At 37.6% G+C, this 14,695-nt stretch overlaps 2 protein-coding genes across 2 annotated transcripts in view; one reads left to right on the top strand and one right to left on the bottom strand.

The window, feature by feature from the left end:
* Positions 1-14,695, top strand: part of LOC127879102 (rho GTPase-activating protein 26-like) — a 177,132-nt gene that overhangs the window by 126,335 nt on the left and 36,102 nt on the right.
* Positions 1-14,695, bottom strand: part of LOC127879120 (uncharacterized) — a 60,605-nt gene that overhangs the window by 39,986 nt on the left and 5,924 nt on the right. The gene's annotated exons all lie outside the window — the stretch shown is intronic.

Genomic DNA, 14,695 nt, shown 5'->3' with positions numbered 1-14,695 from the left:
ACCTGAACCTTGACCTTGACTTTTCACCACTCAAAATGTGCAGCTCACCAAGATACACATGCATGCCAAATATGAAGTTGCTATCTTCAATATTGCAAAAGTTATAAAACTTTAACCAAGGTTAAAGTTTTTGGACACACACATACAATGAATGAAATATGGGCTGTCAGTTGTAGTGGCAGCCATTGTGTGAATACGTTTTTTGTCACTGTGACCTTGACCTTTGACCTAGTGACCTGAAAATCAATAGGGGTCATCTGCCAGTCATGATCAATGTACCTATGAAGTTTCATGATCCTAGGCCTAATTATTCTTGAGTTATCATCAGGAAACCATTTTACTGCTTCGAGTCACTGTGACCTTGACCTTTGACCTAGTGACATGAAAATTAATAGGGGTCATCTGCCAGTCATGATCAATGTACCTATGAAGTTTCATGATCCTAGGCGCAAGCATTCTTGAGTTATCATCCGGACACCATTTTACTATTTCGAGTCACTGTGACCCTGACCTTTGGCCTAGTGACCTGAAAATCAATAGGGGTCATCTGCCAGTCATTATCAATGTACCTATGAAGTTTCATGATCCTAGGCCTAAGCATTCTTGAGTTATCATCCGGAAACCATTTTACTGTTTCGAGTCACTGTGACCTTGACCTTTGACCTAGTGACCTGATGCACCTATAGGATCATTTAAGGTCAAGGTTAAGGTTCTGTTAATTAACCCATTTATGCCTAGCGTCTAGAAAAAAGGCCTTGGCAAACAGCGTAGACCCAGATGAGACGCCACATGAAGCGGCGTCTCATCAGGGCCTTCGCTATTTCCTTAAATGAATTTCTGTAAGAAATATTCTAAATATAGAAAAAAATATACTAGACATCCCTAATTTTGGAAATAAATTGATCCAATTTAGAAGGATGGGAGAGTCCACTAGGCATAAATGGGTTAACTGACAATTGACAGGTGCAATTTACAGCTGGCTGACCAGGCTACATGTGTTAGTCAATTGGCACAAGAAATACAGATGGTTGATCAATATACTTCTGTTAATTCAACTGACAACAGAAACAAGAAATACAAATGGCTGATCAATATACTTCTGTTAATTCAACTGACAACAGAAACAAGAAATACAAATGGCTGATCAATATACTTCTGTTAATTCAACTGACAACAGAAACAAGAAATACAAATGGCTGATCAATATACTTAGTCAACTGACAATCTACAGGTGCAAATTAATACAGATGGCTGATTTAATAGTCTACTTCTGTTAGTCAACCCACGATGTGCAGGGAACTTACTCTGGTGTTCCTGATTCTATATGGCTCATTTATGCACCTTGAATTAACTGTTAACCTCATAGATACATATTTGGACGCATTTGTAGTCCCTTAGTTATTTAATTTAATTAAAAACCGTTCTTACTAGAAATTTTAAAGACTTCATTTCCAACCCTTAGGTACTGATGAGCAGCAAACAGCATAAAACCTGAACAGGCTGCAAGTTACTCGCAGGCTGTTCTGGTTTTATGCCGTTTGCACATAGCAATTTTCACTTTGACTCTGAGTGGGTAAGGGTTAATAAACATCATCAAATTAAAATTAAGACTACTCTGTATGGGGACTGAAATCAATTGTTGACTTACAAATTATTTTTTTCATGAACAAGTGGCAATTACTGTCCTCACTTCAACTGAGACCTTATATTCATACACACACTTTGGAAGTTAGATTAAGATTAGATTGTTGATTAATCCCCAATCTAGGTAGTTTTAGCTCATGGTGAGCTTTTGTGATCGCCTTTTGTTTGTTTGCGTCATGCGGCGTCAACATTTGCCTTGTTAACACTCTAGACGCCACATTTATTGTCCATCTTCATGAACTTTGGTCAGAAGGTTTGTGCCAATGATATCTTCTATACGTACGAAAATGATTCAGGTTGGTGAAAAACATGGCGGGGCATTTTTGCTTATGGCTATTATAAAACCTTGTTAACACTCTAGAGGCCACATTTATTGTCCGATCATCATGAAACTTCTTTAGAAGATTTGTCCCAATGATATCTTGGACAAGTTTGAAAATGGTTCCGGTTGCTTGAAAAACATGGTCACCAGGGGGGCGTGGCATTTTTCCTTATATGGCTAAATATTGCTAAAGTAAAACCTTGTTAACACTCTAGATTCCAAATTAATTGTCCGATCTTCATGAAACTGGCTCAGAAGAATTGTCCCAATGATATGTTGGACGAGTTCAAAAATGGTTCCAGTTGGTTGAAAAACATGGCCGTCAGGGGGGGCATGGCATTTTTCCTTATATGGCTATAGTAAAATCTTGTTAACACTCTAGATTCCAAATTAATTGTCCGATCTTCATGAAACTTGCTAAGAAGATTTGTCCCAATGATATATTGGATGAGTTCACAAATGGTTCCAGTTGGTTGAAAAACATGGCCGTCAGGGGGCAGGGCATTTTTCCTTAAATGGCTATAGTAAAACCTTGTTATCACTTTACAAGTCACATTTATAGTCTGATTTTCATGAAACTTGGTCAGAACTTTTGTTCTAATGATATCTTGGATATGTTCGAAAATGGTTCTAGTCTGTTGAAAAACTTGGCCGCCAGGGGGCGGGGCATTTTTCCTAATATGGCTATAGTAAAACCATGTTAACACTAGTCCACATTTATTGTCCAATCATCATGAAACTTGGTCAGAAGAGTTGTCCAAATGATATCTTGGACAATTTCCAAAATGGTTTTAGTTGCTTGGAAAACATGGCCCCAGGGGTCGCATCATTTTTCTTTAAATGACTATAGTAAAAACTTAACAACACTCTTTAAGTCACATTTATTGTCCAATCATCATGAAACTTGGTCAGAACATTTGTTTAAATGGTATCTTTGATGACTTCGACGAAAATAGTTCTGGTCTGTTGAAAACCATGGCCGCCAGGGAAGTAGTCCTTATATGGCTATAGTAAAACCTTGTAAGGACTCGAAAAGTTATATTTATAGTTCACTCTTTATGACACTTGGTCAGAACATTTGTCCTAATGATAACATGGGCTGCCTAGACCAGGTCAGTTACTTTGTATCTCAGGTGAGCAACTTTGGGCTTTTCATGCCCTTTTGTTCATTATACTGTAAATGTCCATTCACAGGATTAGGTGAAAAAGTAAGCCTATATGATGGATTAAGTCCATTTTGGAGTGGTTGGTCTCATGAAAAATGAGATTTTAACATTTATAGTCTAATCTGGCTACCAAACTTGGCCAAGTTTGAATGAAAGTGAAGTAAGTTTAATACTGTATTACGGATGATGCGTGACAGAGTCCCTTAATAAAAAGCTTACAGTGTGCTCTGGTTACCTCAAAAGGGTTTTTACTCTGTCAGATTACAAACCAATGGATGAGTTGATGACAAAGTTCTATTAGACATTTTAAGTTTTTTTATAATACTGGAATAATAGGACTATTGAACCAAACTTGTTATCTGAAAATATATGCATGACAAACTTTTGAGAAACAAGGGCTGTTTGTAAAACATGCATGCCCCCCATATGGGCTCTCCGTTGTAGTGACAGCCATTGTGTGAATATGTTTTTTGTCACTGTGACCTTGACCTTTGACCTAGTGACCTGAAAATCAATACGGGTCATCTGCCAGTCATGATCAATGTACAATTATGTTCGGATCACTGTGACCTTGACCTTTGACCTAGTGACCTGAAAATCAATAAGGGTCATCTGCGAGTCATGATCAATCTACCTATCAAGTTTCATGATCCTAGGCCTAAGCGTTCTTGAGTTATCATCCGGAAACCATTTTACTATTTCGGGTCACTGTGACATTGACCTTTGACCTAGTGACCTGAAAATTAATAGGGGTCATCTGCGAGTCATGATCAATCTACCTATCAAGTTTCATGATCCTAGCCATAAGCGTTCTTGAGTTATCATCCGGAAACCTTTTTACTATTTCGGGTGACCGTGACCTTGATCTTTGACCTAGTGCCCTGAAAATCAATAGGGGTCATCTGCGAGTCATGATCAATCTACCTATCAAGTTTCATGATCCTAGGAATAAGCGTTCTTCAGTTATCATCCGGAAACCATTTTACTATTTCGGGTCACCGTGAACTTGACCTTTGACCTAGTGACCTCAAAATCGATAGGGGTCATCTGCGAGTCATGATCAATGTACCTATGAAGTTTCATGATCCTAGGCATAAGCGTTCTTGAGTTATCATCCGGAAACCATTTTACTATTTTAGGTCACCGTGACCTTGACCTTTGATAGTGACCTGAAAATCATTAGGGGTCAACTGCGAGTCATGATCAATCTACCTATCAAGTTTCATGATCATAGGCATAAGCGTTCTTGAGTTATCATCCGGAAACGATTTTACTATTTCGGGTCTCCGTGACCTTGACCTTTGACCTAGTGACCTGAAAATCAATAGGGGTCATCTGCGAGTCATGATCAACGTACCTATGAAGTTTCATGATCCTAGGCATAAGCGTTCTTGAGTTATCATCGGGAAACCATTTTACTATTTCGAGTCACCGTGACCTTGGCCTTTGACCTAGTGACCTGAAAATCAATAGGGGTCATCTGCCAGCCATTATCAATCTACCTACGAAGTTTCATGATCCTAGACATAAGCGTTCTTGAGTTATCATCCGGAAACCATTTTACTATTTCGGGTCACTGTGACCTTGACCTTTGACCTAGTGACCTGAAAATCAATAGGGGTCATCTGCGAGTCATGATCAAGCTATCTATCAAGTTTCATTATCCTAGGCATAAGCGTTCTTGAGTTATCATCCGGAAACCATTTTACTTTTTCGGGTCACTGTGACCTTGACCTTTGACCTAGTGACCTTAATATCAATAGGGGTCATCTGCAAGTCATGATCAATCTACCTATCAAGTTTCATGATCCTAGGCCTAAGCGTTCTTGAGTTATCATCCGGAAACCATTTTACTATTTCGGGTCACCGTGACCTTGACCTTTGACCTAGTGACCTCAAAATCAATAGGGGTCATCTGCCAGTCATGATCAATGTACCTATGAAGTTTCATGATCCTAGGCCCAAGCGTTCTTGAGTTATCATCCGGAAACCACCTGGTGGACGGACCGACAGACCGACCGACATGTGCAAAGCAATATACCCCCTCTTCTTCGAAGGGGGGCATAAATATAAGATAGGAAAGAACATTGTTATTGTAAAAAAGGTACAACTATGATAGCCATAACACAGGGGTCTTGACCAAATTTTGAGTTGTGATCATATAAAAAAATAATATACTGTCTTTTTTATAATAGTTACTTTAGACTATCCATATAGACCATTCCAAAATGTATAATTACATGTAGACCGCCGCCATTTTGTCTGTCACATGACTGTCCGCCATTACACTTCTGCCAACTTCTGCGATTCCAAAAGCCTAAGACGTAGAGAATACCCGCTTCGCCGATGTCGGATAAATAAATTACTTAATGAATTATTTTCAGGCGATTATCACATTTTAAAAATGATTGTTTGAAGTTGAGATTTGATTGTTACAAATAAAATGTTTAAAATGCTTTCGTGTATTTCTTTTTTTTGTGTGTAAACAAGTGGTAATCATCTGCGAAAAATTGCCGGTACAGTCGCTCATATTATGTCTTTGATTAGACTTTTTACTTTTAGCTTTTTACAAACAATTCTCGCATGTATTGTTGTGTTGATTTTAATAGCCGCAACATCAAGTAGATTATATTTTAATTAATACTTATTAAAGATTCTCACGCAAATAATTACCGCTAATTGTTTGTAATTGGTCTCAATTGGTAAAACTCTATATTCTAAAATCATAACATATTTTATTAAGTATGATATTTTTGATACGCCTTTCATTATTTTTCTGGTTCTAACTGAAATCAGAGATAAAAAAAAATGTTGTTTGGATTTAAATAAAATTTTGTGAGCTGGAATTATGTCACGTAAAAAAAACGAACTTTTTATCATGGGAGAGTGATATTGATCTTGACCATCTATTAGGTGATTATACGGAAGATGAAGAGAATGTGAATATCTAGTTGAATAGATTTTCATCTTTGGAATCATTTAACAGTCATAAAGCTACATATCCTAAAAAAATGTATTTTATAGGTCTTTGCAGTATAATGCAAAACATATGGATAACGACACTTGTTTAGTCAATTAATCGAAAAGAAACTCCGAAAAAAAACAACACCTAAATAATATTTCAAAAATATATTATTTAGTGCCAAACGAATTTATTAATACATTTATTTGCATCTTTAAAAATACGCGTCATTAGCATCAAATTAAAGATCATCTGAAGACTGAAAAGCCGACAATTTGACACAACAAAGAGCTTTATGCATAAGCCGTATTATTTTTTGCAGAAAAGCTTCAATAAATTACAATAGTAATACATCTAATTATAAAAATATAATTATCCATGACATTAGTACGCTAGTGATAGAAAGTGTAAGGGGTGCATTGAAAATAAACGTACTACAAAGCCCTCTTAAAAGCGAAGTGTATGACGGTATTTACATGTAATTTTAATTTGATGGGTTTTGTGCAAAGAATGACGCTATTGAGGAATATTAACATACAACTGAAAAACACAACTTCACATGATGCAAATTGAACTGTGTATTCATGTATATTGAAAACTCGTAACTTGTGAGTATGAGTGACAAATATCTAACATTTTAACACAAATATATCTATATGCATATATTATTTTTTTGAAAACATTTTTTACCCCTGTTGGTGTCAAATGTAATTTCTTTTTATGATGTCGTACGTGCATTGCCGTAACATTAAATCTTCATACAGAATGATGTAGTTTTAATTGACTGATACCCGCTAAATACGTTAAATGTTTTTACGTAAATTTTATAATTATTAAATACTTTATTTTTTTCATAAGTTAAACGGGCTAGTATCTTTACGGTGTACGATTTCTGATATTCTATATTGAACATAACTTTTAATTTGTACAATATGTAACAATATATCTAATGTACGCAACTGTTAAGTATGTCGGAGATAAATTATTCAACCAAATGACTGCTTAATACTACCAGAAAGAGGAGACATGGTGGCTTCATCAATTGTGTTTAATGACCAGACTGTCATCTGCCACCCAGTGTGGTTTATGACACCATGTTGTTAGTTAAATCTGGACAATATCTGATCAAAAGGAGATAAACGGATTATGCAGAACAAAGGGGCAATTAAACACTGGAATGCAAAGGCTTACACGATTTAAAGATTGATGCAAATAATCAAATAAAAAATATTGCATTTAATTTAATTAAATGTTTTTTAATGTGTCAACGTGTTAGTTTTCCTAGACAAATACCTAAAAATGCATGTTTTTTAAACATTTTTCTGTCATAATACTAGCTTAACATCTCCTCTAGCAGAAAAACTTTCATACAATTTGCATGACAAACAAAAAGGTTTTACGAAAAGAACCAAGGCCATGTCATGACGGCCTTAGAATTTAGAAAGAAATTCATCCGTTGAATAATCGGTGCACTCTTATATGTTATCGATTGTTAGGCAGCAGTGTAATGGCGGACGCTGGGAGTATTCAGGGGAGATAATTGGGTAGTGACTAAATTCTGGAACGGGAACGGTCTATAAACTGAGATACTAACATGTCAACAAACAATATGGAAAACAATGATAGTGTAAATGCGACTTAGTGATGTAAATTGTTAAGGAAACTACCTAATGTATCATGTAGACTGTATGATTTTAAACAAACCTGAGGCATGATTTTAAAAATGTGTCAATAGCAAATAAATAAATTAAATAATTCATAGAGAACTGATGACTTGTGTGTGATAAATTTGCTAATATTGGATGGACGCCTTAAAGGGGCCATTTCACAGATTTTGGAATGTATTTAAGTTTGTCATTAAATGGTTTATATTGATAAATGTAAACATTGGCATTAAAAAGCTCCAGTAAAAAACAAGTATACAATTAAAGAAAGAAACAAGGGCTGTTTGTAAAACATGCATGCCCCCCATATGGGCTGTCAGTTGTAGTGGCAGCCATTGTGTGAATACGTTTTTTGGTCACTGTGACCTTGACCTTTGACCTAGTGACCTGAAAATCAATACGGGTCATCTGCCAGTCATGATCAATGTACCTCTGAAGTTTCATGATCCTAGGCCTTATTATTCTTGATTTATCATCAGGAAACCATTTTACTTTTTCGAGTCACTGTGACCTTGACCTTTGACCTAGTGACCTGAAAATTAATAGGGGTCATCTGCCAGTCATGATCATTGTACCTATGAAGTTTCATGATCCTAGGCGTAAGCATTCTTGAGTAATCATCCTGAAACCATTTTACTATTTCGAGTCACTGTGACCTTGATCTTTGACCTAGTGACCTGAAAATCAATAGGGGTCATCTGCCAGTCATTATCAATGTACCTATGAAGTTTCATGATCCCAGGCGTAAGCATTCTTGAGTTATCATCCGGAAACCATTTTACTGTTTCGAGTCACTGTGACCTTGACCTTTGACCTAGTGACCTGAAAATCAATCTGGGTCATCTGCCAGTCATGATCAATGTATCTATGAAGTTTCATGATCCTAGGCATAAGCATTTTTGAGTTATCATCCGGAAACCTATTTAATGTTTCGAGTTACTGTGACCTTGACCTTTGACCTAGTGACCTGAAAATCAATATGGGTCATCTGCCAGTCATGATCAATATACATAAGAAGTTTCATGATCCTAGGCCTTAGCATTCTTGAGTTATCATCCGGAAAGCATTTAACTATTTCAAGTCATTGTGACCTTGACCTTTGTTCTAGTGACCTGAAAATCAATAGGGGTCATCTGCCAGTCATGATCAATGTACCTATGAAGTTCCATGATCCTAGGCCTAAGCGTTCTTGAGTTATCATCCGGAAACCATCTGGTGGACGGACCAACTGACGTGCAAAACAATATACCCCCTCTTCTTCCAAGGGGGGCATAAAAAAAGTAACACTCAACTGGGCTCGAGTACCAACTCAGGACCCGGAGTAAAAGTCTATCGCTTAGACCACTCGGCCATCCGTGCTCAAATGAGTGATGTATTTTATACTTTATATAAGCAATCCTTGTAGCATAACAAAATATAACAACAACAACAGAACTCTCCAATTTATTAAATCGTTCCACATTGCAACTTTTTATCATTTTCAAGGTTTTAAATCTTCAAAACATGCATATTAAGACTATTTTAGAGCATTGTAAAAATTCAGTATTACTGCTTCCTCACAAATATCATAACTTCAACGAAAATTTGAGAATCTGAAACATTTTTTTTATTTTGTCAATTTACCAAAACGTGAAAAGGCCCCTTAATATAACAAGGGCTGTTTGTAAAACATGCATGCCCCCCATATGGGCTGTCAGTTGAAGTGGCAGCCATTGTGTGAATACGTTTTTTGTCACTGTGACCTTGACCTTTGACCTAATGTAAGTTATCATCTGGAAACCATTGTACTATTTCGAGTCACTGTGACCTTGACCTTTGACCTAGTGACCTGAAAATCAATAGGGGTCATCTGCCAGTCATGATCAAGGGGGGAGTGAAAGGGGGGGTATAATGTGGGGTGTGGTAATATATATGATGTTTAAAAAAAAAAAAATTTTTGGGGGGGGGGGGCCGGGGGGGGGAAGGAGTAGGGGGGGTAGGGGGGAGTGATAGGGGGTATAATGTGGGGTGGGGTAATTTATTAGATGTTTAAAAAAAAAAAAAAATTGGGGGGGGGGGCCGGGGGGGTGAGAGGGGGATATATGTGGGGTGTGGTAATTTATTTAGATGTTTAAACAAAATTATTATTTTTATTTTATTTATTTTTGTTGGGGGGTAGGGGGGTGGTAGGGGGGGTGGGGGTGAGAGGGGGGTATAATGTGGGGTGTGGTAATTTCTAAGATGTTTAAAAAAAATTATTTTTTTTTTGGGGGGGGGGGAGGTGGGGGGCGGGTCGGGGGGGTGGGGGGGATTCGAGAGGGGGGGTAAAATGTGGGTGTGGTGGTAATTTTATTAGATGTTTAAAAAAAAATTTTTTTTTTGGGGGGGGGAAGGGGGGGAGGGGGTGGGGGGGGGGGGTAGGTAGGGGGGAGTGAGAGAGGGGGGGGTCAAGTATAAAAAAATGTGGGGTGTGGTAATTTATTAGATGTTTAAAAAAAAATGTGTTTTTTTTTGGGGGGGGTGGGGGGTAGGGGGGGGGTGGGGGGTGCCTGAGGAGGGTGTATATTAATTGTGGGGTGTGGTATTTATTTAGATGTTTAGAAAAAAAAAATTGGGGGGGGGGGTGTGGGGGTTGGTAGGGGGAGTGAGAGGGGGGTTTTAAAATTGGTTTGTGTGGGTAATTTCTTAGATGTTACTTTTTTTTTTTTTTTTTTTGGGGGGGGGGAGGGGGGAGGGGGTGGGGGTAGGGTAGGGGAGAGTGCGAGGGGGGATTAATGTGGGGTTGTGTAATTTATTAGATGTTTAAAAAAAATAAAAAAAAAAATTGTTTTTTTGGTGGGGGTGGTGGGGGTGGGGGGGTGAGAGGGGTGTATAATGTGGGGTTGTGGTATTATTAGATGTTTAGAAAAAAAAATGGGGGAGGAGGGGTTGGGGGGGTAGGGGGGTAGGGGGGTGTGAGAGGGGGGTAAAATTGTGGTGGTGGTAATTTATTAGATGTTTAAAAAAAAAAAAAAATTTGGGGGGGGGGGGTGCTTGGGGGGATGGGGGGTTAGGGGGGGGTGAGAGGGGGGTTATAATGTGGGGTGTGGTAATTTATAAGATGTTTAAAAAAAAAAATTTGGGGGGTGGGTCGGGGGGTAGGGGGTTAGGGGGGTAGGGGGTATAATGTGGGGTGTGGTTATTTATTAGATGTTTAAAAAAAAATTGGGGGGGGGTTGGGGGGGTAGGGGGGAGTGAGAGGGGGGTATAATTTGGGGTGTGGTAATTTATTAGATGTTTAAAAAAAATAAATTGGGGGGGTGGGGGGTAGGGGGGTGGGGGGTGAGAGGGGGGTATAATGTGGTGTGTGGTAATTTATTAGATGATGTTTAAAAAACAAAAAAAACATTTGGGGGGGGGGGGGGGGGTGAGGTTGAGGGGGGGGGGGGTGGGAAGGGATTCCGGTAGGGGCGTGTGGTATTGTTTGGGTGGAATCCATTGTGGTATTCAGGTAAGTGTTGTTTTGTCAAAGTAATAATAAAATGTGATCATAAAAAATAACAAATGATCTCACACTGACATGAACAAATATCCTCTATTTATTAAACATGAAATTTAATCTTATTGCATTTGTTTCCCCTGTATATAAGAAAGATATAATAGTGTATTACCTCCCCTGTCCTGCTTATATTTATATTAATCAACAAAATTAAACATTAACACAATATTTAATATACAAAATACACAAAAAATCTCATATTCTGATTATATTTTTACTGATCCACTTTATTTTACTCAAAGGATGATGTTTCATTGGACTGATAATTATAGATTTAGGATTACAGACCAGTTGCTTCAGTTATATTGTTCAGAGTTCGCCCTGTTGGCCGCGTATGCGTTCTTGAGTTATCATCCAAAAAACATTTTACTATTTCGGGTCACCGTGACCTTGACCTTTGACCTAGTGACCTCAAAATCAATAGGGGTCATCTGCGAGTCATGATCAATGTTCCTATAAAGTTTCATGATCCTAGGCCCAAGCATTCTTGAGTTATCATCCGGAAACCACCTGGTGGACGGACGGACAGACCGACAGGAGCAAAGCAATATACCCCCTCTTCTTCGAAGGGGGCATAATTAATAATTTTGATAACAAGTCCTGCGTTTGTGAAACACAATCCTCAGGAAAACAGAAAATTCGAAAGTCCAAGGCCCATTACTTCGGTAAAAATCAATAGATTGAAACGAAACTCACACTTAATCTGTAGGTCATGTAAGTTGACTCACATACCTAAAATCAGCTCTATATCTGAAAACGTTGCGTAAAAATCCTCCGGAAAACAGTGTTCTAGACGAATGGACGGACTGACAGACAGTGCCACTGCTAAATGCAAAACTAACTGGGGCATAAAATACAAATGAGAAGATGCCTAATGTCTGAGTTATATATTTGAACTATATTTTTAACTTGAAACACTCCATATTCATTTTCAAATGCTTAAATATTGGTTAATCACATGAGTCTGTATCACAATGCAGTAAACATACCATTTACTTTAGACTTAAACAAGAGCTGTCAGAGGACAGCGCGCTCGACTATTCAAGTGCTTGACAGTATAACGTAAGCCATCATGGGGTAATTGTTCAAATTATTCAATAAGGTCAAGGTAATAGCTCAGGTATATTTTCCACAATCTATTGAATATTTGTAAAGACATAAAACAAACTAATAAGATTTTATTTAAAGTTTGATAGCAATAGCTTGGATGGGAAGTTTGGACGGTCCTTCAAAAATAAAGTAAATAAATATTTTTTTATTTTTTTTAAACCATGTTTCATAGAAAAAAAATATATTTTTGGGTTAGGTGGGGGGGGGGGTGAGTGGGGGGGGGTTTAATGTGGGGTGTGGTCATTTATTAGACGATCTTTCAAAAATAAAAAAAATGAAAAAAAATAACCAATATATTTTTTTTTTGGGGGGGGGGGTGGGTAAAGGGGGGTTGAGAGGGAGGTATAATGTGGGGTGTGGTCATTTATTAGATGATCTTCCAAAAATAAAAAAAGGAAAAAAAATTTACTCTTGACCTTCAAAGTCAGGGTCATTCAAAGGTCAAGGTCAAATTAAACTTGGCAGGTACAGTACCCTCATGATAGTAAGAAAATATTTGAAGTTTGAAAGCAATAGCTTTGATACTTTAGAAGTCAAGTGGATCTAAACACAAAATTTAACAAAATATTCAGTAACTAAGACAAACAAGAGCTGTCAGAGGACAGCGCGCTCGACTATTCGAGTGCTTGACAGTATAACGTAAGCCATCATGGGGAAATTGTTCATATTCAATAATTTATTAGACGATCTTTCAACAAAAATAAAAATAAAAATGTTGGGGGGGGAGGGGGGGTTGAGAAGGGTTTTTTTTTGGGGGGGGGGGGGGGGGTAGGGGGGTGAGAGGGGAGTATAATGTGGGGTGGGGTAAATTATTAGATGATGTTTAAAAAAAACAAGATGTGTATGTGAAACACTATGTCCCGTATATGACGTTTGACCTTGAAGGATGACCTTGACCCTTCACCACTCAAAATGTGCAGCTCCATGAGATACACATGCATGTCAAATATAAAATTGCTAGCTTCAATATTGCAGAAGTGTCATTACATGAGCAATTTTTACCCATATATTTGACCTTGAAGGATGACCTTGACCTTGACCTTTCACCACTCAAAATGTGCAGCTCCATGAGATACACATGCATGCCAAATATCAAGTTGCTATCTTCAATATTGCAAAAGTACTCATAAAATGAGCGATTTCGGCCACATATATTTGACCTCTGACCTAGAAGGATGACCTTGACCTTTCACCACTCAAAATGTGCAGCTCCATGAGATGCACATGCATGCCAAATATCAAGTTGCTATCTTGAATATTGAAATATTGCAAAAGAGTACATTAAATGAGCGATTTTTACCCACATATTTGACCTTTGACCTTGAAGGATGACCTTGACCTTGACCTTTCACCACTCAAAATGTGCAGCTCCAAGTTATAATAAAATGTGATCATAAATAAAGAAGTTATGGCAATTTAAGCGCTAAATGTTCAATTATCTAAATGTAAAAGGGGCCAAACTTATGTCCAAATGCTTGATACAGTGGTCTGCTCTTGTTTATAGGTTGGGGTCATGTTGGTAAACAAATATGCAACATATAAAAGCAATATGTCAAAGGATATAGGAAATATTTGGGGCAGTACGCAAACTTTAACATAGATTTATAAATAATATGCATATTCTAAGTATAAAAGGGGCAATAATTATGACAAAATGCTTGATAGAGTTGTCTGCTCTTGTTTATAGGTTGGGGTGAAGTTGGTAAACAAGTATGCAAAATATGAAAGCAATATGTCAAGGGACAATGAAAAAAAATGGGGTAGTACAAAAACTTTAACATTTGCTGCATATTCTAAGTAGAAAAGGGGCCATATTTATGACAAAATGCTTGATAGAGTTGTCTGCTCTTTTTTATAGGTTGGGGTCATGTTGGTAAACAAGTATGCAACATATGAAAGCAATATGTCAAGGGACAATGAAAATAATTGGGGTAGTACGAAAACTTTAACATTTGCACGCTAACGGAAACGGAAACGCCGACGCCGGGGTGAGTAGGATAGCTCCACTATATATATTTCATATATAATAGTCGAGCTAAAAAGGGCCATAATTCTTAAAAAATGCTTGATACAGTTGTCTGTTCTTGTTTTTAGATTAGGGTCATGTTGGTAAAGAAGTATGCAAAATATGAAAGCAATATGTCAAGGGACATTGAAAATATTTGGGGTGGTAAGCAAACTTTAACATAGATTTATCAATAATATGCATATTCTAAGTGGAAAAAGGGCCATAATTATTACAAAAAGCTTGATAGAGTTGTCTGCTCTTGTTTATAGGTTGGGGTCATGTTGGTAAAGAAGTATGCAAAA

This window comes from Dreissena polymorpha, chromosome 4 (assembly GCF_020536995.1).
Source record: "Dreissena polymorpha isolate Duluth1 chromosome 4, UMN_Dpol_1.0, whole genome shotgun sequence".
NCBI lineage: Eukaryota > Metazoa > Mollusca > Bivalvia > Myida > Dreissenidae > Dreissena > Dreissena polymorpha.
The sequence above is the reverse complement of the archived record's forward strand: the minus strand, read 5'-3'. Positions and strand labels throughout refer to the sequence as shown.